Source organism: Manacus vitellinus, unplaced genomic scaffold (assembly GCF_001715985.3).
Source record: "Manacus vitellinus isolate BGI_N305 unplaced genomic scaffold, ASM171598v3 scaffold_91_pilon, whole genome shotgun sequence".
Lineage (NCBI taxonomy): Eukaryota > Metazoa > Chordata > Aves > Passeriformes > Pipridae > Manacus > Manacus vitellinus.
The window spans coordinates 266,528-292,927 of record NW_021940873.1 but is presented as its reverse complement, the minus strand read 5'-3'; the positions used below and the strand labels follow the sequence as shown (position 1 = coordinate 292,927).

Below are 26,400 nucleotides of genomic sequence, written 5' to 3'. Positions count from 1 at the left end.
AAGTTTTGTGTTTTAAGTCACTGAAGTGCTTTTCACGACATAGCAGGACTTCTGGAGGGAGCAGGGGGTTGTGGCAGGGCAGAGGAGGGATGCTCAGGGGTGAGCTGCTGGCACAGGACTGAGCTTCTCCAGGGAATCTGGCAAAAAGATGCTTCTGCCACCTAGGTCACACCAAACACAGCCCCAGCCATCAGGGTTTGGTTGCTTTTTCTGATTAAAAAAACCTCATGAAACAAACCAGCAACAAACCAAAAAAAACGCAGCAAAAGGCAAACCAAAATCAGAAGCTTTTTTTGTCCCAGTTACAGTATTCATTTTAAGGGGGGGAGGAGGAGGAAGGGGAGCAGAAGCATTTCTTTGCACATATTTGAAGCACCTGCCATACTGTGCAGTCAGGGCCCTTTGGTGGGATGCTAAGAACCCAAATAGTTAAAACCTACACAGACAAAAACACTGGAAAATTGAGAGCAAGGCACAGACTGTCTTCATGGAGCTTAAAATGTTGTGCTGTGATGCACAGAGTATTTAGGTTTTAAAATCCAAAAGAGGCAGCAGGTTATGATAGAATCAATGTCAATAAAAAGCAGAAATAGGGCTCAGTCAGGGCTCACTTCAGCTCGACCCTGGCCCAGAGGACAGTCCCAGTTCCCAGCAGCTGAGCCCAGCAGCACATCTTGGGTAAATCAGCTGGAAGATTCTGTATCAGAAAGTTCCCAGAGCGGGCAATAAGGGATAAATAAGGAATTTTCCTGAACCCAGCAAAACTTAGGGCACGAGGCTTTCTAGTTCAGCTTTTCTGCTTTTTGTCCATGGATCTTAATCAGAAATTCCTTCACGTTTTCACCTCTGTGCTCTCTCCTGCCATCACAAACATGTTACAAAAACCAAATAATGATTTTTAAACATCTTAGTCTGCAGTTCACAGAATCACAGGATGCTCTGGGTTGGAAGGGACCTCGAAACTCATCCAGTTCCACCCCCTGCCATGGGCAGGGACACCTTCCACTAGCCCAGGTTGCTCCAAGCCCCATCCAGCCTGGCCTGGGACACTGCCAGGGATGAGGAAGGTAATTTTAAGTGTGAGCTCCCTTTTGTTTTAAGCCACTGTAAGATCCTTTGAAGTGGCTATCCTCTGCCAAGCAGGATTCTGCCTTCCCACTGCTCTGCCCAGGCACTCAGTGCTGTCCCTGCACTCTCAGATCCACGGCTTGAACATTAACATTTGCCAGGATTTGGCCAATTTGACAGACCAGGCTCCCTGCAGAGCAGACAGCTTTGAAAACATATTTTTAGAGGCTCAAAAAGGAGACCTAAGCCACTTTTCCTCCTCCTTGCTGGGACACACCAGCCCTGTTTCACTGGGAAGGACTCCTTTGCCTTGCTTTTAACAACCCCTGTTGTGTTAGCACTGCTGTAAAAGGACTATCTCAGATACATCTATGGAGTAATCTCAGTGTAACTCCATACCTGCTTGGGCAAATCAGCCCTAAGAGCCCTCAAATATTTCAATATCATCTTGGATTTGTGTTTTTCAGAAGCCTAAGGAAATCAAATCCTTCAGGAACACTTCAGCTCCGAAGCAGGAGGAGACGCTTGGCCTAATTCAACTTTTCTATCATTCCATCCCACATCTCATTTGCACAAGCTCTCAGCAGTGCTTGAAAAATTCCATCCAAAGAAAAGATATGCAGTATTTCACAGATTAATTTGTGTATTAAAGTGGAAGACTAAACCCTTTTCGCCTCATGGCATTTACAGGCTTGACTGAAAGCAAGTGAAGTTTATACCGTGCTATCAATTAACAACATTAAAACAAGCAACAAGTTTTTCCCACCATCTCTCAGTGTTTGCATAAAGTATTTCAGCCTCACAAATACAACTGCAGGCACAGATATCTCATCTAGCTCACTTTTATGATGATGCAGTGTTTTTAAAGATAAATGAATTTCAAGTCCATCGGTGTTTCAAGGCTCTTCCACAGCACATTAAAAAAAAAGTGAACTATCAGCCTCACATCTCTGCACCCTCCAAAGGATTTCTCAGGGGAGCAGCCTCCTCCTTGTAGGAGATACCATATCACAGCCAGGACTGTCAGGTGATGAGATCTGAAAGAGTTAAATCAGCCCTTTCAAACCCTCTGTGCTGGAAGGAAGCCCAGCAAATGGTCTCTGGCCACCTCTGTGAGGACTTTGGGCAAAACCTGCAGCCCCATTTGTGTGCAGAATGTCTGACGTGAAAAGTCAGCAGGAAATACTTCATCTTCTGCTGTAAATTCATACCAAAATCACTGCACACCTCGGAATACCTCCCTAAAAACCCGCAGGCAGAGCAGAGCTGTGCCACAAATTCACACTCTTATTCTGCTTTAGCAAAGGGGTTGTTCCCTGGGATTTGATGCATCAGTCTGTTAATTTATGTGCATGTTTACATATCACATCCCTTTCTCCTGCTTTATGTAACACCAGGAAGGGCTTAAGACCTGCCCTCACCCAGGATTAACCAAGATTTTAATTGCCTGCCTTGTTCCTCGTCATCTGAGGACAGGAACAAGTGCCACCAGTTTCTTTGTAAGCACCAGACAACTCTCCTTTTGCTCCCCACCACCACTCCCTTGGCTTGAATCTCTGCTCCTTCCACCTCTAGAGTCTCTCCTTAGGAGGAAAATCAATTCACAAGTGGTCTCCAAGGCAACTGGGGACAGACAAAGGGGTTTTTTTGCATCAGGACTCCTTCCTCCTTTTCAGATGCACTTCATCCCCTGCTCCCAGAATTAGTGATGTAAAGTCCATACATTTGTAAAACCCTACTCATTGGATATTTAAGCTGAGCCAAGCAAATTGGCCAGTGGAAGCATTTCCTCCACACACACTGCTCCAACATCAGTCACAGGTCAGAGTGATCCACACACACAAACACTCCGCGGCTCATCTCAGAGACACCAAATCTTCCCTGAAAGACCAAACTCCCCATGGGCTCAGAAAGGGTTGTCCAAGTGCCCTCTGTCAGGTTGGTTTGGTTTTATTGGTTTGGGGTTTTTTTTGGAGGGGGGGTTATGGTATTTCTTTTCATTAGTTTGGTTTTTGGTGTTTGGGGCTTTGTTTGTGTGGGGGGGTTTGACTTGCAGGATTTATCAAGGAATGACTCCTGCCATGGAAACCCACCCAGGACCAAGAGCAGTCCCTCAGAAACAGTGAACTCAAAATCCAAGGTATAATCTGACTGATGTAAGACTGAGATAAAGAACCTGAACAAAGTAATATCTCTGTATTTGTTGTTTTGGAGCACTGAGGGACAAGGGCCATCTGGTTTGTTTGCCTGTAGCCAACCACTGTTCCACTAAATCTGAAAAAAACTAAATGGGAACATCATTCTAAAAGTTATCTTCCCTTTCCTTCTTTGTTCTTTACTCTTTCCACTATTTCTCCTGCCTTATCTCCATCACAATGGGCTTTTCCTTGCCCCCAACACCCTCCTGAGAGCTCAGCTCTCCAGGACCTCCGTGGCTACCTTGTCCACACTTGGAATTTTAGCCTCCAAATGCATTTACTGTTCAGTGTAAACACAATCCTTTCCCAAACCACAGGCAGCTGCTGTCTAAGGACCACCTGAACTCACCTAAACTGGTAAAAAACAGAAAACAAACACCCTCACTAAGGGCAAGACTGATTTTCTTGTATTTCCTGGAAGGAAAGGGAATGACAGCAGTCTCTGAGTGAAGCTGGAAATTGCATCCACACCAGAAAAAAAAGGACTTTTAAGGTTATTTCTTAAATATATTGAAGGTGTCGGCCACGTTTTGCAATGTTACACACGATGGAAGGATTCCTGCAAACCATGTCAGAAGCATTTACACTGGAGATCAGTATTTATTGCTTAAAAATATGATTTAAATCAAAAGCTACGCAGAAGATGGAAAGGTTATTGAAGACATCTGACTCCTGAGTATTAGTTTTCTTACACAATTTCTGGCATACTTTCATTTTCTTAATCTAATTTATTGAAACTACAGGAAACACATTTCAGGCAATGGCTTTTCCTATGGAATTACAGCTGTTCCTTCACTTCAAAAACAGGATCTCCAGATATGATTTAAAACACTACTAATAGCACTATTTTATTAATAATGAAACTGGTACATTAATATTTACTAGCTGTTCCACTAGTGGTTTTTATTCTATTTTTTACAGAAATATTTCTACATTTCATGCACAATGCTCAGCTTCAGTGTCATGAATGTGATTTCTTGGAAAGAAAAACAAAATAAACGGTGCTCCAAAAAAAAAATTCTTAAAGAAAAAAATAACCTGAGACAGATTAGGAAACTTTTACGAGCTGAAATAAACCCCTCCCATTACACATGCAGTTCTGTAAGTAATTTAGAACATTCAGCTGCCTAAAGCACCAAAACCATCCGAGCCTCTGACTCAGGACATTGCCCCAGGAACATTTCCCACCTCTCCTGGCTGTTCATCCCACTTTGCAGCACATGGGACAGAGCAGTGGGTGAGGCCTGGGGAGCACTTGTACAAAACCACACTCCAAAGCCATTGCACACATGTCAGCATCGCCCTCGGTGCCTTCCCACACTCATCCAGCATCTCAAAGCAGGAAATCCTTCTGGTGGTTTTACCCTGAGCTTTTGGAAGCAGCAGAGCAGTGTTTTTACAGGCAGGAGCTTGCAGAGCTGTTCCACTGCTGCAGGTGCTTTCCCAAGGCAGGAATAAACCCATTTCCCTCCCAAAGCCGGGTCTGACAGGACACCAACCAGCCCCCCTGCACACCGAGAGCTTTGGGATTCTGAGATGAGAACTAATTATCCCCAAGCAAGTCCTTGGTAACTAAAACCATTATTACCCACTGACACTGGAGAGCTGGGATTTAATAAGCTGGGATTTAATGAGCAGCATAAGCAGGTCCCCACACCCCCCCATGTCCCCATGTGTCCCCTGAGCCATTTCCACAGCAGTGCAGAGCCACCTCCCACGGCCCAGTGTGCCCCAGGGCCACACCCCTGTGTCCACACTCATCCCCAGGGCCACTTCCCCACGTCCCCATGTCCTCCCAGTGCCACCACCCACAGCCTTGTGCACCTCAGGGCCACGTCCTGGTGTCCCCACAGGTCCCCATGGCCACCCCTGTGTCTGCTTGTCCCCTCAGGGTCACCCCCATGTGTCTCTGAGCGTCCCCAGAGCCACAACCTCCCTCCTCGTGTGCCCCAAGGCCCCCTCCCCATGTCCCCTGTGTCCCCTGACTGGGGCACAGCTGCCCACCAGTGCTCCCCGTGCCCCCTCCCTATGTCCCCCTCCTCGTGTTCCCTCCACTTCCAGACAAAAGGAAATTTACTCTGGGACACCTCAACTCTGGGAGCTGCTTCCAGGGCCAAGGCCCCCACGTCCTGGTTGCACACACATTCAGGCAGGTTCTCCCAAACCAACCCCAACGAGGTCTGCAAAGGCCCTTCCCCAGCATGGATTTCTCAGTCATTAAAAACCTCTTCATTAAAAATCCTTTACAAAGATCTCAAATGCATCTCTGTGCCCCGAGGAACCTGGGCTAGTGGGAGGTGTCCCTGCCCATGGCAGAGGGGTTGGAATGAGATGAACTTTAAGGTCCCTTCCAACCCAAACCATTTTGGGATTCTATGATTCAGAAAATAGTTCCCCGGCAAGCAATGTTTATTTTATGGTTTCTGATATAACTGGTTAATATTCATTCTAAATCTCCAATATCTCATAATTCCCAGCTTCCAAATGTGTTGTTATTAATCAGCAACTGGCACAAAAAGCAGGAGAAACGGGGACAGACACAGTGTTTGGATAACCCCCTTTCCACGGCACAGGGAGCCAGGGTTGTTCCATTATTCATCAGAAGGTGCTGACAGAACACGGGGTGTGTTATTTGATCAAGCAGGAAGCTTCTAAAAATATTTTCAGTTCTATTTATTAGGAACTTGTTTCTATTTTTTCCTTTGCATGGCAAGCTGCAACACAAGCCAGCAGCCATAAATATGCCAACAGATAAGAAAAAGCAGAGAGCAATCATATTTCATTCATTTACGCTGCAGAAATCCCACAAACTTTAACGGGGAAAAAACCTCTTTGTTCAAACAACATATCCCCCAGGGAAAGAATAACGTGAAATTCCCTGCCCACAAAACTTTCTGACCTTCTCCTTTGCCATGGTTTCTCACACCTTGGAAGGCTCATCCCCAGCAAAAGGAGGCAACCAACATAGGAATTACAGAATATAGAAGTCTATAGAATATAGAATCAGAGAATAACCTGGAAAGGGCCCACAAATATCATCAAGTCCAACTCCTGGCCCTGCACAGGACACCCCAGGAACCCCATCATTAATTAGGACATTGATTCAGCAGCAGGATAAACCCTTAAAGTCATGACTGCCTCTCAGTAGATCAATACAGGCACTTGATAACCTGGGATGAGCCTCTTTTCAAGCAGCATTTGGAAAATGTGAACTGGCAAGCTGAAAGGGACTGCATTAATCTTTGGAGGTATTTTAATATAATTAGGAGTCTAAAGAGTTGCCATTATATGTATTGTGACAGCACTTTGGATGCCAGTCAGTGACCAGGCACCGAAGGCACACAAGATAAATTGCTCCCTCAGCAAAGGTGACACTGAAGGAATGGGAAAGAGATGGACAAGTCCATTGCTGGACCAGGTCCAGCAATAAGACCAGAAGGGAATTAGGCACTGAAAGGAAAGATCTGCTCTCTTCCATCAGCTCTTACCTCTGAGACAGGTTTCTGAAATCCTCAAAGCAATATTAACACGTTAACTTAAGCCCAGTCAGAGAAGAACAAGTTCTTACATTGTACTCCAGTTCATTTCTCAGAATAAACAAAACCCCCAGCACAACAGTCCTGATAAATCATCCTGCTGTACCTCCAAAGCACTGCTGCTTCCCAAGAAACCACCCCAGGTAACCACAGTCACTGCCACACACCCAGGGACAACTCACAGGCAGCAGCCAGGACGGTTCTAACACCGAGTCCTAAATAGTGAGGTGTGACTAAACCTGATAACAAAGCTCTGGCCCAGGAACAAGCTGGGCTCCTGCCCCACTGCAGCTGCAGGGGTATTTTTGGGTACTTTTAATAACAAACCATCAGGAAAATCAGAGACCATTTCAGACACAGAGAGAACCAGTCACAGCAGATTTTCAGCCTGTCCACCCACATCACATCCACAACTAATCACAGCAACAGGCTCAGACCCAAAAGGGACCGTGAGCGTCCTGCAAGGGGGGCTGGAAGAGGTATTTTATAAAATGATGTTATAATTCTGTAACAAAGAAACATTTATTATATAATAACATACTTAATGTGCACATGTTAAGTATATTTAACCCAGTTAACTCTGTAGAATCCCAGGTATTTATATGATGATCCAAGGGTTTGTTTTTGTAGGTCCCTAAGAAAATATCTTCAATTCCCTTCATTTTTAATGCCATATCCCTCTTGTTTGCAGACACCCAGAGCAGAAGCGGCCATCTGAGCCTTCACAGACACTCGGAAGATGCTTAATTTTTACTTATGTCTACATCTAATGAGAAAAGGAAGAACACAAAGAATAAGGTACTTCAAAGAAATAAATTCTGGCTTATTTTTTAGCCAGTTCCTGAAGTTGTTCTACGCCAGTTTAAGCCACATGAAGAAGTGGCAATGAATGAATTTTTGCTGCTCAGGGCCTTTTTAAGAGTGAAGAACAACCGTTATGAACCTATAAAAAGCAGCAATAGCAAACTGTGCTGTGTTTATCTTGTCACTTGACATATCAAAATACCCACTTAGTGTCAGCATAACAGACAAAAGTGTCTACAAAAGCAGAATTTTGCTCTGTGGTTGGAATACTTGCCCTTATTTCAATGACAAGTCTCACTAATAGAAGAAACTCTTAATTGTGAGCTCTTTTTCAGTATTTATTTATTATTCAGTATTCACACTGCAGAGCATCAGTCACGTAACGAGAGGAAAGGTGAGATGTGAACGTGATTTAAGTGCAGGTTAGTAAATATTTGGCAACAGACTGCTTTTATTAGGGAGCAGCGTTGCTGGATGCAGTAAACATCATCAATTCACACCACAGTTCCTCCTGGGCTCTTTGGCCAGGCCTGTGCAGGGACACACTTTGGGAAGGAATTCCTAACGAGCGACCACACTGCAGCTTTCACATCACATCTGCTTTCACTGACCTTACACAGGACATGATTTATTCATTAGAAAGATATTAAAATGCACTAAGCCTTCTCTTATCTCAAGGTGTCTGTCGTTGTTTTGTACAGAAAATGGCACTTAGGAAGCTGTTTGAAGTCGCTGACACTTCTTTTTAATTACTGGTTGCAATTAACTGGCTTCCAGGCAAATTGTGTGGGAGAGGCTCAGCCAAGGGACTGTGGCTCAGCTGGTGCCTCGTGAGGCCACAGCTCTCCCTAAACAGCTGAAGGTTGGGTCCTGCTTTCCCTCTCCCTTCCCTTGGTTACCTCCAACATCCTCTGTCCTGAGCTGACCCCAGAGCTGCTCCACAAGGTCTTTGTGTTTTCAGCAATCCCAGCAAAAAATTCCTAGTTAAGACTTAGCAAACTTAGTTTAAACTAGCTCACAAAATTTCTGAACCACAGACTGGTTTGGCTTGGAAGGGACCTTCAAGATCATCTCATTCCACCCCCTGCCATGGGCAGGGACACGTTCCACTAGCCCAGGTTGCTCCAAGCCCCATCCAACCTGGCCTTGGACACTTCCAGGGATCCAAGGGCAGCCACAGCTTCTCTGGGCAACCTGTGCCAGGGCCTCCCCACCCTCACAGGGGGGAGGAATTTCCTCCTAATATCTCATGTAAATCTCTCCTCTTTCAGCTTCAAGCCATCCTCCTTGCCCTAAACTTATTCTGTGGTACTCAGTGTGATGGAGTTGATGTGGAAGTTACTTGATCTTCATCTGGCTGGCCCAGAGCTATCAGTGCCAAGTTTATACATTCCTGTAAATTTGATTTTTTCTAAACACTTTTCCATCTTCCACCATGGACACCCTGTACTATTTCATGCTCTACTTATTCCTATAAGTACAGGCATCTTTCATTATTATAGGTATCAAGGCAATAGAATGTTGATATCCTGTGCTATCTTCTTTCCAAATATTAGTCCAGTAAAATACCTTTCCTGGATACACAGTTTTAAAATTATATTCATCTAGTATGGATCCTCCCCCCACCCACCAAAAAAAAAATCAGTTTTCACCTTTTTTTCCTAATTCAAAGTATTTTTTATGTTGTCCAATCAGTTTTTCTGCTTACTATGACCTTCATTTAATCAGCTGGTTAACTTATTGATCAATCAAATCTCAGAATCACAGATATTTTCCAGGACAGGACCCTACAACAGGATAGTACCAGTATTCCATGGGAGAAGAAATCTTCAAGTGATTTATTTTGAGATTTCTGGATTCACCTCTGAGTTCAGGGGCAGAGAAAAAATAAATTACACAGAATATGGGAATTCTTGCTCTATTGCTGTTCTAGTGGAGGTGTGGAACAGCTTGTATCCCTGCCCTTCCCACTGCTCTGCCACCTTTTCCTAGTCCTGGATGTGCAGCCCCACACCCTCACACCCACCCAAGCCCAGAGGACATGGAAAACTGTTTTTAGACTACAGGCAATTCTGGGGCTTTGAAGCAATTACACTCGGGAGGGGGAGGGAGGGAGGGCTCCAAACACCCACTGCTTCAAGAGCAGCATCCTAAAAATCCCCTCCAAGCTCCCCTCACACAGCCAGGTCCTCCCTGATGGCAAAGAGCAATAATCATCTTCGAGATACTTTGGCTTTGACAGCAAGAGATTATCCCAACTACAGCACTAAAGATTATTTTCTAACTAAAAAACACCCCCAAACCAACCCCCAACCAACAGCTCAGAGCCCCCTGTGCCCTCCCACCCCTGTGCCCTCCCACAGCCACACAAACATCCCCAGGGGGACAGAGTCCTCCCCTGACGTGGTGCTCTCACCTCCAAGACCAAAGGAGACCCAAGAACTGGTATCCCCAGTTTTGGAGGCTGTCACTGGTTATATTACTGCTTTTTTACCTTTCCAGTTGTCTCACCTCAAGGTGGTACAAGCCAATTTTAATCCAGACCCACCAATGTGAAACAGCCTATAACACCAAGCAGATAATTCCAACTCCATTACTGGTCCCTCAAGTTCTCCCCTAAGCTTTTTGCAACAATAAAGACACAGGATATTAATTTGTTGTTTCCCCCCCCTTCTATTTCTACAGCTTTTAGAATTAATATTTTCTCTCAAGGAAAGATGATGTTAAAAGGGTTGAGTCTTCAGCTGTATCTTCCTATAAGTTGGTTCTCTTCAATAGAGCATTTCTGAGTGTTTGGCTTGTGGTTACTCTCAGTTCTTTTCCCTCTGACTCACAACAAGCACATTTACAAGTGCAAGACAAAGTGAACAAAGTCCAACAGAAAAGTTTTTAATAGAAATTAATGAATAAAGTGGTGCAACACCACCTTAAAGAAATACTCTAAACCTGGAAACCGAAATATATCTTTCCCCTGCTAAAAAGCTTAACCATTCAAACCCTCCTGCTTTTATTTCCTGGTGTTCCAAAAAGCAAATCCACATCACACCATCTTTCAACACACCACTTGTCATCTAGATTTTCCTCACCAGTTCATTTAAGAGTCACTTAAGTGCACATGAAGTTTTAATGTGGGGAGGTGCTGGGTGTGCTCCATCTGCTGCACAGCAGCTGAAGGGGAATAGCTGCAATTCCATTTCTTAAGCTAAGATCTCAAGTTCTCTTGCAGAAAATGAACATAAATGACAAGCTGTTGCTTTCTAACAAAGACCATTTCCAGCTGCATGGAATCCACGAGGCTTGGACAGATGCTTGGCTGTGTCCTCCATCATTTGCTACTTCAATGCTCTGGGAAAAAAGAAAGATAATCCAGCCAGAGATCCCACATCACTTGGAGAATTTATAGAAGGAACAATGAGTGCTGACTGCCCATTTGCTTAGTTCTTAAAATTAAGAGGAAATTCCCTGCCCATCCGTGCTGTCAGGAGAAAGCAGGACAAAACAAGAGCACAGGGTTTATGTGGTAGGACAGAGAAATTAGAACTCTTCTTTTGCAGGTCTGCTTAAGGGCACTTATTTTCTCCTTGCATCCTGTTTTTCACTAACCCTGCTCACTTGTAACTGGCACTGAGAACAGACAAGCTGCAGTGTCCTTTCTGGATAAAGAACCAGTAATTAATTTGCATTAAAGTCTTACTGTACCTCTCCATCCTCCTCCTATTGTTAATTATCCATTGCTTAATAGCTCCTTATATACTTTCAGGGAGTAGATATCAATTTTGCCACTGGCTTTTATGATTCTCTTCTGATCCTAAACCTCTAGTATTGCCCTATTTTGGCTAAGAAGCAGCAGCAGGCTCTTTGGCCTCCAAATGATAATTAAAAAGCTCATTACTGAACCCCATTAAAGAGCTTCATAAAAGCCTCAGAAGGGGAATGACTGAGCTCAGGCACATGAAATGGTGAAAGATGGACAGTGTTGGAGAGGATTAAAAGGCCACCTACCACTTGTATTTGTGGGTAGGTGTGGAAGCACTTCCCTATTTCTTCTTGTAATTGAGGAAGCTGCTCCCACCCAACATTAATGGGATGTGGGGTTTGGGATTTCATTTCACGTTCTACTTTCAATGGTGTAATGTAATGTAATCAGCTTTTACTACAAGATTAATTCAAATAAAAAGGAAAGAAAAATATGTGTAGTCCCCACTCCTTTTGCCTACACAGTTCCTCCAACACAAACACATATATATGTCAGCATCTGCTCTGGAGGTGAGACAGGAAATTAAAAGAATATTCTTTTCAGTGTGATTAAGAGACATGGAGTAATATGTATTTAAATGCCTTAAGAATTCTCAAAAACTTCTTGGAGTACTTTAAAAACTTAAGTCATTACACATACTTATTATGGCCATAGAACAGGACTGCTTCTCACAGACTAGTTTCAGTCTGCACTCATATATACAAACATACACAAATTCAAATGATATTTTCTTCAATTCAGTTACAAACCCGACTGTTTAACACTCAGATTGACATAGTAAATTTTGTTGTCTCAGAACACCTACAGTATTGGAATGTAGTTCCACAAGACTAGAGAAGGGTTTTGCCTTCAAAGAGTAGAAACCATATATTCTACAGTGGAAAAATTCAGGTTATTGTGATTTATTTATGATTTTTTAGGAAAACTTATAGTTATTATCAAGTGTTTCGTAGGAGAGAACGAGCACAGGAGCCACGATCATGCAAATCCCTTAAACTAATGAGGCAGGTGGAGATCCTGAGCAGGCTCAGCCTGGTTTGTGCTGTCAAACAGCTCTGCTCTCCTCTTACACACTCCTGAAAACGTGTCCTGGTTCTTTCTCCCCAGGGCTGCGGGAGAGAGGAACAGATTTCCATGGCACACACGTCCATTAGTGCTGGCTGGGCACTGCAGGGATGAGATCCTAGGCAGGCAGACACATCCAGCACCCTGAAGCACTGAGAGATGACTCAGCTGCTGGAGGCTGGAAAGAACCATCTCCCACATGCTCAGTCTTTAGAGAGTGGAGTGACAGAAAACAGGGGTGTTCTACAGCAAGGGCAAAGCAGAGACAGAGCAACTGTGAGCAGGATGGGGCTGAGATCCACCCAGGGCACTCATGTCACACCAGGCACTGAGGGAAGAGCAGCTCCCTCCCTGCAGACCCCTCTGGCATCCCCACAGGGCACGGGGACAGCGAGCACTGCAGGGACACACACACTGCAGGGAGAAAATCCTCCAGGCACAGTCTGGGCAGAGGGGGAGATGCCAGAGGCTTTAGTAGTAACTCAGTGGCAGATCAGGAAGCAGGACACCACCTCTGTCGTTCCTGAAATGATCCCTCTGCTTTTTTTCTTCAACAATCTAATCCGGAAAAAGTTCTGGGTCTGGAATTACAGCAGCAGCATAACCCCTTCAGACCCACTCAGTCTAATTAGTTCATGAGCACATCCAAGAAAAATTCCTCCAGCTCCACAGGACAAGAATCCTAGAATGGTTTGGGTTGGAAGGGACCTTCAAGACTATCTCATTCCACCCCCTGCCATGGGCAGAGACACCTTCCACTAGCCCAGGTTGCTCCAAGCCCCGTCCAACCTGGCCTTGGACACTTCCAGGGCTGGGGCAGCCACAGCTTCTCTGGGCAACCTGTGCCAGGGCCTCCCCACCCTCACAGGGAAGAATTTCTTCCCAATACCTAATCTAAACCTGTTCTCTCTCAGTTATTACTATCAGGAAGCAATTTAGACAGGTAGTGAAGCCAGAAATTACTGAAACATTCGGTCCCTTAGCCTTGAAATTTAAGAGTCTGATTCAAAGAAAACTTATGCAGAGTATTCCTTGTTTTTCCAAACAGAATGCAAGAGTAACAGAAAAAGTTGGCAACTGGTTCATGGATGACTCAGAGATATTCACAACCTCCATCAATCAACCACAAGCATCCTTGGTTTGTTCAGCTTCCTCAGATTTTTTTCTCATTAAAATAACTGAGCAGCCACAACCAAAGATCAAGCGGCTCCCAACTGCTGGTTCATTCAGTAGCTCTGCTTTTGGTTGCAATAATTTCCTTCCATGTGAACAGATCCCTACACTGAGCCCTGGAGAACAATACTGCTCCTTCCTGAGGGTCCAGAAAAACTGCCAGGACAGAGAACAACGATTTCTTAAGAATCCAGATTTGGAAAAGCGACTTTTGCATTGCCTTCAAACACAGATGAATGTCACAAAGCAGGTGTGGGTTGGTTTAGGCTATAGAGGCAGCTCTATTTGTGCCATCAGTTTGAAGTGCTCTTTGCTCAGTTCCTCTTCAGCACCCAAAGCAATGCTCTGCATTTCCCTCGGCGGTGACACCCCTGTCCGGATACTCTCCTGTGTTTCTCCAAGGTCTGTAGGCAAGGCAGTTACATGGTTGTGACCCCCAAATTGGGCAGGATGCTGTGGAAAGCATTCCCCAAGGATGCAGAGGACAGCTGCTGTGTGCAGAGCAGCCAGTTCCCTCACACTGACCTGGGGAAGCACAGCTCACTTCAGTGCCCCGTGACGACAAACAGCCACAGCAGACCCGGTTCTGGAGAGCCAAATACTCATTTACAGGAGATAAAATGTACAATCAAAGCAAGGCTCAAACCCCCTCCTAATGTTATCTTGGTGCTGTGTAGTCCTCTGTAGCTGTGCCTCTGAAAGTCTGTTGTCATCTTCGCAGCAGCACGTGTTGGTCAGGAGGTGACTCTCCAGCAGTGCTTTTCAAAGCAGCTCCTTTCAGAACCAAAGGCAGCAGAAACAGATAAGGGCAAAAAAAACCCATCCCAGGCAAGCCAGGCTGATCTCAGTGCACTCTGAGCACATAATAAATGACAATGTGGGAGCTGCAACCCTCATCTTCATTGTAGAGTGGAAACTTCCCTCAATTTATGCATCAAAGCAGGGGGGTTATGAGAAGGCCAACGGCTGAAATGAATTCTTTCTGCATTTTTGATGTTTGCTTGGGCACAAAGGGATATTTTTTACCCAACACAGAGTAATGGTAAGTCATCTTAATTCGTGCACATGATGGGTCTGCATAGTCCAGAAAGGAAGGGCTTGATTGATTTGAGCTCAAGGTTCATTTTAATGAGTGTTATGCTCCAATCTCTACAAATCAGTAGATTTAGATCAAATTCAGTTAGACTGTATAATAAACAAAAACAAGTGAAGAAACTGGAAAACCAAAGATATTCAGAGAACATTTGCTAACTGTGCTCTTGGAACACTTCAAAACATGGCTCTTGAGTAAATGATTTTCCACTATTGCACCAGATACAAGACAGGTGAGAATTAAACTTGACTAAAACCAGGAGTGAGTCAGCTCATATTTATCTTCTAAATATTTTTTCTACCTGTTGTATGGTAAATGTTCATAATATTCAGTGCAGCTCCATTAATTTTAGCTCCAATCTCTATTTTTGTATACAGATACTGCTTCTTGCATTAAAATTCAGGGGAGGAAATCTTATTCCCCTGCTACAGTTAATTATTATAAATAAATTACAGGGGTGTCCCAAGTAACGTTCTTGATTTAATCAACAAAAAGTTAATGAGGCCAAATTGATGCAGGAATTAGGCAAGACTGGTGACAGGTATTTACAGATCCATCCAGCACCTAAGACTGCACAATCAATATGGGATTTGAGCAGGGAGGGCATCATGGAGAGATGTTACAGTGCTCTACTTTCTCCTCTTCACCTCCACAGGAGACAGTTAATGATGGGACAAAGCAGGGAGGCACCAAAGGTTACAGCTTCCAGCCAGTAACTTTTACTGAAGAAGCCTTTACAACCCTCACCAGGCTTTAATAACCAAGATTCTGCCTTTTGTTCACCTCTGAGAAGAGGCAAAATCTACAGATTCCCTTCTAAACCAAGTTAGAGCAACATCAGTTTAATCTGAAGTTGTGCAATACAATATTTGGCTGCTACAATTACAAATATTCCAATTATTATAATGCACACTTCTGGCAATTCTTCTGTACTGTGATAATCTAAAAGGTTCTTTTTGTCTTTATGTTTCTGTGAACACATTCTGTTCTCAGTTTCCCCAGCACACAGTTTGCCTGCTTCATCTTCCATTTATTGACAACTGCATTTACTGGGACACTTCCAAAAGCATCATTAAAACAGCTCAGATAAGGAACCAGACACCTGAACCATGGTTACCTCCTAATCCAAGGATCATTCTTGAATTACACAGATGCATAAAACTACCTAGAATACAGATTAAATAGCAAAAAGGAAACGAGGGTCTTGAAAGTTCTCAGTAGATTTTTACACATCTATTTTTACTGCATATTTTCCTATAGGATGGAATTAGTCCAACCAGGATGTCCTGCAGAAAACAATGAGATCAGAAAGGAAAACTATGGAAGTTCCCCCATCTATTTGATTTTCAGTTGTCAGTGTGCAGAATGCCACATACAAATTACTTTAGCTTCAAGTCCCATCCATGAAAGTCTCATCTATGAATTCCTTTGAAGGAAACACAGAGGCAACTCATTAACAGAACTCACTTCTCCTACTCAGTTTGCATATGGATTTCCAATAGCTAGTAGAGACTATTTTCATTTTATTACACCTTTTATTCCTGTCCTCGTGGGGCTGTGTGAGTATCATTGCATCTCCATTAAAACAAAAATAAAAATAAAAAAACCCAGAATAACTGTTTTAAATCTTAAAAAGATAAGCCAACTCCAGACCATACCCTGTCCTCCTCTGGAACTCTGAAACAACTACAGTAGGAATGGAGTTGGCCTATGATCCTTGAGAGCCCCTTCCAGCTCGGGACAGTCCATGGTTCCAAGTGGTTCTGTTGGACTTGCTCTGTCTCAGTTCTGTTCTCTGGGGCTGGGACCCTCACCCAGCTGCAGGGACTGCAGAAGTGAAGGAGTTCCCATCTCTTTCAGCCCAGAACACAGCAGGGAGAGCTCTGTGCCATGAGGGCACACATCTTCCACCTCCTCCTCAAAAGCAGGTTTAAAGAGAAGCCAGGAAGGGACTCCAGTTGGTATCGGCTGCATGGCAGGAATCTCATCTCCCTAAAACACCTGTTCATTTTAAGGTGACTGTCATTTCCCCACCAAACAGCTACTAAATGTCCTCAATTCTACTCAACTGCCCTCTGCTCCTGCTTGTCTGGGCCAGAGCGAGGGCACAGAAAGAACAACTCAACCAGGAGCTGTTCGACAGGTGCTCCACAACCACCTTCATCCAGAGCCCTTGAAGCACACAGAAGTATAAGACATCCTACCTTTTCCCTTTCTTTACACTCTCATTCTACCCCTGAGACTTATCCAGCTTTCCCTGTGAATTCTAATGGAAAAGAACAAAAGCAACCCAGCCAGGATGGCAGAATAATGAAGGAAATTCAAACTGCTTTATCTACTCCAAAGAGAAATCCTGCAGCACTACGAGCCCTCGGCTCCCTCAATTGAGTTGTGCACACACGTTGCTCATTAAACAGCCTTATCTTACACATAACCAGTGACTGGGAGCGAGAGCAACTCCTGCAAGAACTGGGGATAAAAATGAGCTGCACTGAATTAATGTGGAACCACTCACAAAGCTTTGTCTTCCTGAGATTGCAAATTCAACAACTGCCGGCCTGCCGAGAGAATTCTGTGCAGCACAATCAGCACTCAGATACATAAATTACAGCTATTTCCAGTGGAAATAATTTTAGGCAAAATGCTTGCATATGCTAGTTTCCCCACCTGGATGGTATCCAAGTTTTAGCAAGACTTGATTCTTCTTTTCCGTAGAAAAATCGGAATCGCGGTAATTCAGAAGTCAAACTAAGAATATAACACATTGCCTGATGCAAAAATTTAATTTACTTGCAAACAGACCTGTGTTTACACAAATCTTGCAAAAAAAAGTCATCCTTTTTCCCTTTAATTCACCTTTCAGAACAATGCTATTGGACTTCCTCAATAATTGAGTCCAAGGAAACAGCACTAAGGGGGGAAAAACAGCTGAGTTCATGCAGAACGTTTTTGTACAAAACACAGGTGGTGTTATGGCTGTGAAACTTGGAATTTGCAGCACCTGAAGCTTAAATCATGAACCAATATGAGATGCCTGAAGATTCTTCAACGTGTTGATAAGAAATCCAGATAAATAAAAACCTACATGAAGCACAAAATCATGGACTTCCCTGAAGACCATCAGGTTAAGGAGGTCCCCACAACCTTCTCCCCCCTGCTCACCAGCACTATCACGCAGTTACACATCAGACTTTGAGGCAACAACATGATTTTGGCTGCACTGCCTGAGAACTAGAACTCAGTTAACTCACTTCTTGCCTCAAAATAGCACAGCATTACTCCTTTGTTTTTCTACTTTCAACAGATGATGTGTAAAAATAATTAGAAGGCTTCTCCTGTTAACACTGTTAATCTTCCAAAATCTTACTAGCAAATCATCCAGTACTATAGCTGCTCAGTGCTAAAATATCCACTGATTAACTATCAAAACTGGCACAGTTCCTTTGAAATATATTAATAATTCTTCTTGGCAGATCAGATATGTCCTTTGAAACATATTGTTGAGGTACACACCCAATCTTTTTTAAAAAGCACAAAGTTTTAAAACATCTCAAATTGGGTATGCAGCACAAAAAAAGAAGGCACTCAGTAACACCAGGAAATATGGAAGTCTAGTTCCATTTACAATCAATTTCTATAATCCCCTTCCCAAAAATCAAGTGCTTAAAACGCCACTGCTGACACTGGCAGGTAATTCTGTTACACGGGAGCAATTACCCTGAGGAAAAGGCTTTGCTGCTGTGAGCTCATCCACTTAGGGCTAAAATGGACACAGAGTGAAAAACCTGTGAAAACTATATTAACAGAGCTCAAATACTCCCAGAATCACAGAACATGCTGAGTTGGAGGAGGCCCACAAGGATCACTGAGCAGACCCAAGATCCAATCAGGCTCATAATGAAGCTCTCCTGCAGGACCAGCTGCTGGAGCCAGGGGGTTGTCTCGGTGGTGACTCTGCTGAAACCATCCTGGTTCATCAAACCTTGAACACACCCCACTTTTGGAAGTCTGATTGGACAGACAAGCTGAGAGCTGGCCTGCAAAGGTGTGACTGGCACTCAATCCCTTTATACTATAAAAGTCCAGTCCCCTCTTGTGCAGCTGGGTTCTTCTGACAAACCCCTCCCTGGGAGTGTGTGGACATCCTCCCTTGGCTGGGGATGTCCCCCAGGGTCACCCCTCGAGGCTGAGAGCAGAGATCTCCCTTGGTCTGGGTGAGTTACATCAGATCTCTACTTAACAATTATTTCTTTTTGCTAGCTTTAATATAACTGCTTCAATAATTGCTTTGTTACAGTGCACTATACTACTTTATATTATACTCTACTAGTAGATTTTTAGTTGTTTATATCGTTTTAGTGTTTATGTTGTGCAGTAAACAGTTCTGATTAAGGTTTTTTGTCTGGTCATTTGTATAAAATAAATTATTCATTTTATATAAATACTCTCATTTTGCCATCATTAAAACCCGTGGGACAAAGTGGTTCAAGACCTCTATAATTCCTTTCAATTTAAACCGTTACCACAGTCCGAGGGTAAGATGGGACTCAGCTGCACCTAAAGCCTTCCCTGAGAAGGAGTTTAGAAAGCAAGGGAGTCCTCCCTGCACCTCAAGACTCACCAGCAAGGCTTTGCTTTTTAAAACTTAGTCTCAGCCTTCCACTCTGCCATGACACCCTCGTGGGACCATCCCCAGAGTCACACCATGTGCCTGAGAGCTCTGCCCACCCAAGCACACCCATGGCCTTGTTCTGCTGGGTAACAATTTAAAGTCTCTGCTGAAAGCAGCTCGCTGTCCCAGGAGGAGCAGGGAGAGGGTGCAGGATGTGGAGGGTTAGATAAATCACCCCCAGCTCAGTGTTTCAGACATATCACCCCTACCTCAGTGTTTCAGATATATCACCCCCAGCTCAGTGTTTCAGATATATCACCCCCTGCTCACACCAAGCAGTGTCACCTCCTCCTCTTCCAACCTGGCAAGAGTCTTGCAAACACCATCTCTAGCCTTGAATCTCTACCCTTCGCTACTTCTGTGACTTCATCTAAAGCTAGAACTGAACATTCCATTATTCTAAACACCAGCCCGTTCCCACAGTGCTGTTCAAGCACACAGTTCACTGCAGGGCTGCAGCTCCACTCCCCTGGGCCAGCCTTTGGGGCTGAACTCAGGAAATCTGCTCCTTGCTGAGTCACCCACCCTGTGGCTCCAGGACCTCCATGGCTCCATCCTCCTGGCCCAGTTACCACTGCAGGATGGAGCTCTCCTGCCTCAACAGGATTCCTGGGACTTGGGCCAGGGAACGAGCTGGCAGTGCCACGTTACTCTCTATTCACCACACTGATATTCCAGAGGACACGAGGTGGGCTTGGACTTGATTTTAGAGGTGGTTTCCTGCACTAAGACTTGGTTTCATCACCATCTCCTACTCCTCAAAAATCATATCTGTTCCAGCCTACTTTTCATGTGATGCCAAGAAGCACAGGATGACAGATTTTTAGAAGAAATATAAATATGTACTCCCAATATTATTTCCTTTTTGTTTTGTTCATTTGTTTTCACTCATTCTGTAAAAGCAGATGTTTCTCAGGTTGCCCAGAGAACTGTGGCTGCCCCTGGATCCCTGGAAGTGTCCAAGGCCAGGTTGGACAGGGCTTGGAGCACCCTGGGCTAGTGGAACGTGTCCCTGCCCATGCCAGGGGTGGAATGAGATGGTCTTGAAGGTCCCTTCCAACCCAAATCATTCCATGATTCTATGATTCTGTTTCATACCATTTTTGGTGGGGAAGTATTTTCAACATCACAAATGTGTCATCACTATTTAAGATGCCACAGAAACAGTTCTGACAGATTGATGACTGGATAACTGCCCTTTCACTCTGAAATCCAGATTAAAGCTTTGTCATTTTAAAGCCATTGGCAGCTCCAAAGCCATCTCAAGTACTAGAAGTTGTTTCCATATATGTTTTATTTCTGTTAGCAGTAATAGAATTAATTTAATCCAGCATCAAGAGACTCATCATATTCCACTCTACTGCACAGGGCCAGCCTGAGGTTTATGTAAAAATCTATTGGAAGAAAATTTGGGGGGTTTTGAAAATTACTAAGTGATGATATTGCACATTTTAAGGACTGGTTATAAAACTGTAGAAGAATCACTATGGAATGATTAAAATCAGCCAGAAAAGGCCATCTTTACATATAGTCACTGAGTCATTTCCATTGCACAGCAACACACTTAAACTTGAAAATTAGTTTTACAAGTTAGTTTTAAATTAAATTAGTTTTAAAGTCTATCTGCCTTTAATTCCCCAAACCTGTACTTTGCAGGTTCTCAGAGAGGAGGCTGAGTCAGACAGTTTAAGTTGAGTTTCCCGGAGTAAAACAAAGTAGAAAGTTCCCAAAACTTTGCTTCCTGCTCAACTTTGTCTGCAGTTTGTCAGGGTCTGTTTAACAGCCATTCCTCCCACTCCACACAGCACAGAATGAGGCTGACATTCTACAACCCTTTCCTGCTCTCAAGTAAATTAGACAATTACTTTTCCACTTAATCTAAGGTATACCTTTACAAGAAATTAGCCTTTCTGCATGATCCTCAACAGACACACAACTTCCCATCTCCTCCACCCATTAAAGACTAAGACTTTTCTTTTAGTTCAGCTGAATAATTTAGCTGGTGTCTTCTCCACAGCTGGTACTTCAGCTGCCCTCTTTTTCCTTCTTTTTAAACTAACTTTCAGGCTCTCCCCTCTTTCTTTGTCTATATCATAAATTAAATAGGTACTCACAGAACACCCCATGTTTTTGGCAATAAGGAGCCATGAAAGCCCTCTCCTCCTATGCACTATTACTTACAGCTTCCCACAATTTGTATCTCATTTCTCTTTTAAAAACAAACAACTGGGAAGGAACAACTAGGAGGGAACCAAAAAACACCAAAGAGGACAGATAAATTCCAAATTTGCCCAGGACAGCTGCTGGGAGAAGGTCAGCAAGGTGCCCTGTGCTGCCAGCTGACCCCAGCACGAGCTGCAGGAAAAGCATCCCAGCAGGAATGTCATGGAGCAGTTGTGGGGAGTAGCTCCAGTCAGCTCAAGTGGAATTCATCTCACTGGCAGAAAATCAGCACAGGGATACCCAGGGAAATGGTTAATTAGATGTTACTTCTTTAAGCCATTTGCACCACTACTAATCTCCTAGAAGAGTAGAACTGGGAGAAGGAAAGGCAGGGCAGAGGTGTTCCTGGGCAGGTTTCAGGGCTGTTCTCCTCAGAGCTGCTCCCTGATCCTGTGAGTGCCTCTGCACCCCATGCCCTGCTCACCCCCTTGGCTCTGAGTCCATTGGACACACAGGGGCCACAGCAGAGGGCAGAGGAACCTGGAGACAAACTATTGCTGCAAACTTTGCTGTGATACACCCCAGACACACATCCTCATCTGGAACCGTCAGGTAACACTACCAAATAGCGGAATTGCCTGTAAAACAAATTACATTTTCTACTGGAAACATGTGAACAAAGACAGCTAATTAAAGCAGCCCCTCGCCCTGACAGCTTCACAGCTCACTGTGTGTGTGTTCATTACATTCAGAATGCAAAGTGTTCAAAGCAATTTATCAATTTTAATAGATTTAACAAATACCCGGGCTTGGAAATTACATGGCATTGAGCAAAAGGAAAGCCAGGTGAGTTTATTACAGTGCAACAATGTTATAAGCAGAAAGAATTTTAAGGGCTTGCACAATGGGATAATACATTATTTTTTGCCACAATGCGAAAGCCAAATAAAAAAGTCAAGATGATTTTTAATTGTTTCAGTATATTATTTGGAATCATATTGCTTTTCTGCATCAACCTTGCCCCTGCACGGTTAGATTTAGTGTTTTCTGCATTTCAAAACATCTTTTGTATGTAAAAATCTAAGGCATCTCTTGGATATTGCATTCTAGTATGAAACCACCAGCTATTCCAAATCCAATCTCTTGGTCAAGAGTCTGATGACACTCATTCAGCTGCAAGAGACCAAACCAAACCAAGGATTCCCATTCCCAGGGTGTGTTTGCTGTCAGACTCCATGGCCCAAATCCTCCTTGTGTCCCAGCCTGGGGGTGGGGAGGAGAGGTGGGAAAGACAGGGACAAAACAAGACAAAAAACTCCACAAGAGACAGGTATTTGCCTCTCCTTTGGAATCCTGTTTTTTTCTATTTACTGAAAATGTTCTCAAAATACTCTTCTAGAAGAATTAATAAGTTTAACGAGGATGCCAAAGGTGGAAGTTTGTCAGGATGTAGGGAGGGCAAGGGAAGGCAATGCCTGGTGCAGAGCAGACTCTGTGAGCCAGTGCCCATGACAGGGCAGCTGATCCAAGAGACTGAGCTGGTCCTCCCTCTGTGTCTGCCAGAAACACGAAGATAAAGGTTAATTACTGTACCTGTGCAGCCTTGAACATGAGAAACATCTCCCTGCCACATGACAAGACACTGAACTGCCACCGGGGAGAGGTTTGTGGTGACCCAGCAATACCTGCTAAGATGTCACCCACCTGACCTCCAACCCATCTGATCTCCAACACACCTGACCTCCAACCCACCTGATCTCCAACCCACCTGATCTCCAACCCATCTGACCTCCAACCCATCTGACCTCCAACCCATCTGACCTCCAACCCATCTGATCTCCAACCCATCTGACCTCCAACCCATCTGATCTCCAACCCATCTGACCTCCAACCCATCTGATCTCCAACCCATCTGACCTCCAACCCATCTGATCTCCAACCCATCTGACCTCCAACCCATCTGATCTCCAACCCATCTGATCTCCAACCCATCTGATCTCCAACCCATCTGACCTCCAACCCACCTGATCTCCAACCCATCTGATCTCCAACCCATCTGACCTCCAACCCATCTAATCTCCAACCCATCTGACCTCCAACCCATCTGATCTCCAACCAACTTCTGGCACAGAGGAGGGCAAAACCAAACGGTTGCATCCAGTTTATTTGGAGTGACCCTTTACCATCAGTGTTAATGTCTGAGTTGCTCAATCCCAACCAATGCTTTCGCTTACTGACCACGCACATAAGTTGTAATTTCACTCCATGTGGTGTCCAGTTAATGCTGAGACAGAACATTCTACTCCTGGCCTCTCACCTGCTGCAGCTCCTTCCTACACCTGAGTTCATGAACTGAATGGAACCACTTGGCAGGTCAGTACATGGATTTGTTGGTGCTTTGCTGATATCTCTGTGAGCAGGAACAATGACTTCTCAGTTTAAGCACCGTTCCCCAGACTGAGCTGCTCATTTCATTTGAGATAATTACATTTCATCTTCATTTGCCAGAAATAAAGGAAAACAGTATGAAGTGAATTAACCACAATGTAAAGACGCTGCCTAGACACTGATAAGGAGCTGAGGGAGCTTTTGCCCAAGACAAGGCAAGAGGTGACCAGGATGATGTGCAGCAGAAACATAAAAACACACCCTCAGTGACATTTCACCTCTGAGAAAACACAGTTTAAGAGGGAGGGTGAAAGAGTTACACTGAAAAAGCATTTCAGGACTATGGCTGTGCCTTGTGCTTGCATTGCCTGCTCCTGCATTAGCCTGTTTTCCATGAGAGCCTAATTTCAGGCTCTCAGGAGTCTGGAACTGTCTTGGAGTCAGTTGACGCTGAATAACAGAATTAATTCCCCGAACAGCCTGAAAGCAGAAGATGAGATCAGCACCCCAAGGCTCTGGTGCCTGCAGGTCTCTGTAGGAACACGTGGTGCTGATTCCCACCACCACAAGCCCGAGGCCTGGACACAGCAGGAATGTGCCCCATGGATCCTGCCAGATTCTGTGGAGGCACCAAGTCTGAGCAGACCCTTCCTCCAAGGGGTACAACTGACCTGGCAAGACACACCAACATTATCCCATCAGTCCTTCGGCCTGTCAGTCAAATAACACACACACTGAAATATCCCAGTTTGTTAAGATGGGGAGGGAACAAGGGCTGGAGTTCTATTTGTGGTTAGTTTTCAGGTAGCACCCAAACCAGAGCTGAAGTGACTGGCCCTCAGCTGTGCCTGTACACAACTTAAACACCTCAGAACGTGGTCTCTAACAGATGAACTCAACTCTTACCAGAGTGTACCCACAGCAGTGATGCCACACACCCTCCCAGCCCCACCTGAGCAGCCAAATCCCACAGGAGGCTCAGCAGGTCGAAACAAGAATGACCACTACAGGTTGAAACACGACCTCAATCAACCACACCCGTGCAAACCCACGTGCCAGCGGATTTATTTTCAGTTTGCATTAGTCCTTCCACAGCCTGCCAGCACAGTGGCAACTCTGCTGGGAGTTAAAAAGCCAAGGAATAAAGCACAGGCATCTTCCTACAGCTTGTGATTCTCTCCAGTTCAGTTGCTGGGTATTAAACACACTCTCAACTTGCCCTGCACAGCTCAGGTCCACACCCACCCATCTCTGACTTTGTTGTAAGAAAAAAGCATTTCAGAGGATCTTTAACCACTTGCTGCTGACTTCTGGTTTTCTGATATCACACCAACTATTCTGCAACTCACCTGTTTCTGTGCATGGGCTGCACACCTGTGGCTAAGACATGGATTTTTAACTCTGCAAGGGAAGACCCTGCCTTTCTTTTAGGATTTTACAAGAAATAAAATGCAATGTCTTTAGATGCAAAGTTCTGACAGGCCCCAAAACAAGCTGCAGGGCTTTTATAGTGAACCCACAGCCAATATTATGAGCCTTATTATCAGTGATCAATAGTTCCACCCCTCGAGAATCAAGGCATCTGCTTTATGGCAATGGTCTAATGAATATGGAACACTTTGGATTCAAGTATGGAATTTGAACATTTCAGTCCTGTTGAGAGCACTTTTACAAGCTCTGCAAGTTTGACTCAGCCACATCTGCAGAGAGGTAGGAATAAAAGATACCCTGGAGGTAACAAGTATAAAATAGTAAATGAGTAAGTGAGAAGTAAAGTATCTGATAATTCCATTAAATACTCCACATTCCCCGAATCTTCCAAGTGTATAATGAGGATTGTAATAATGAGTCAATGAAGGTTCTTGCTGTCAGGCAAAAAAGAAGAGGAGACTACTAAGAAAGCCAGAACAAGCACATGGACTTCTCCCCAACACAGATGCTGCCCCAAAATCTGGCAGGCAGCTTTGCCAATACAAATGACTGTCAAGCTCACATTTGGACTGAAAACACCAGAAAGTAACTATAAATCACTTTTTGCAATGATCAAAAATAATACATCAGTCTTAAGCCACACTTGAATAGAATTATTCAGTAGCTTATCAAGGTCCTTTATTCAAAATGAAATTGCATGCTAAGCAGAATCATCAAACCCCACATTCTAAAAAAACCTATTTCTATTTAATGCTTTTAAATAAAGTATTTTCTTAGACCAAAGACATCAAGACAGAAAGAACATGAGGTACACATACCTGATGCTTCTTGAGCTGTCACCTTCAGACCTGTAAAGTAATACATAAATACTTAGGACATAGTTATTTCCAGCATTTATAATTCAAAAAATCAATAATTCAAATACCTTCTTCAACATTACCTCTCTTTGTGTTCCAGTGAGTTTCTCTAAGGCTTGTTGTATTTTTTCTGCTAATAAGATATTTAGAAAAGAAACCAGCCTACTTAGGTTTGGAATATATTAGAAGCTAAAC

At 44.0% G+C, this 26,400-nt stretch overlaps 1 long non-coding RNA gene across 1 annotated transcript in view; it reads right to left on the bottom strand.

Annotated features, from left to right (window-relative positions):
* LOC108642001 overlaps nt 1-26,196 on the bottom strand; it is a 93,974-nt gene extending 67,778 nt beyond the window's left edge. The window contains exon 1 of the long non-coding RNA XR_003916378.1: nt 26,167-26,196. This is a non-coding gene — a long non-coding RNA (uncharacterized LOC108642001). The remainder of the gene's footprint in view (nt 1-26,166) is intronic.
* Nucleotides 26,197-26,400: the final 204 nt, after the last annotated feature.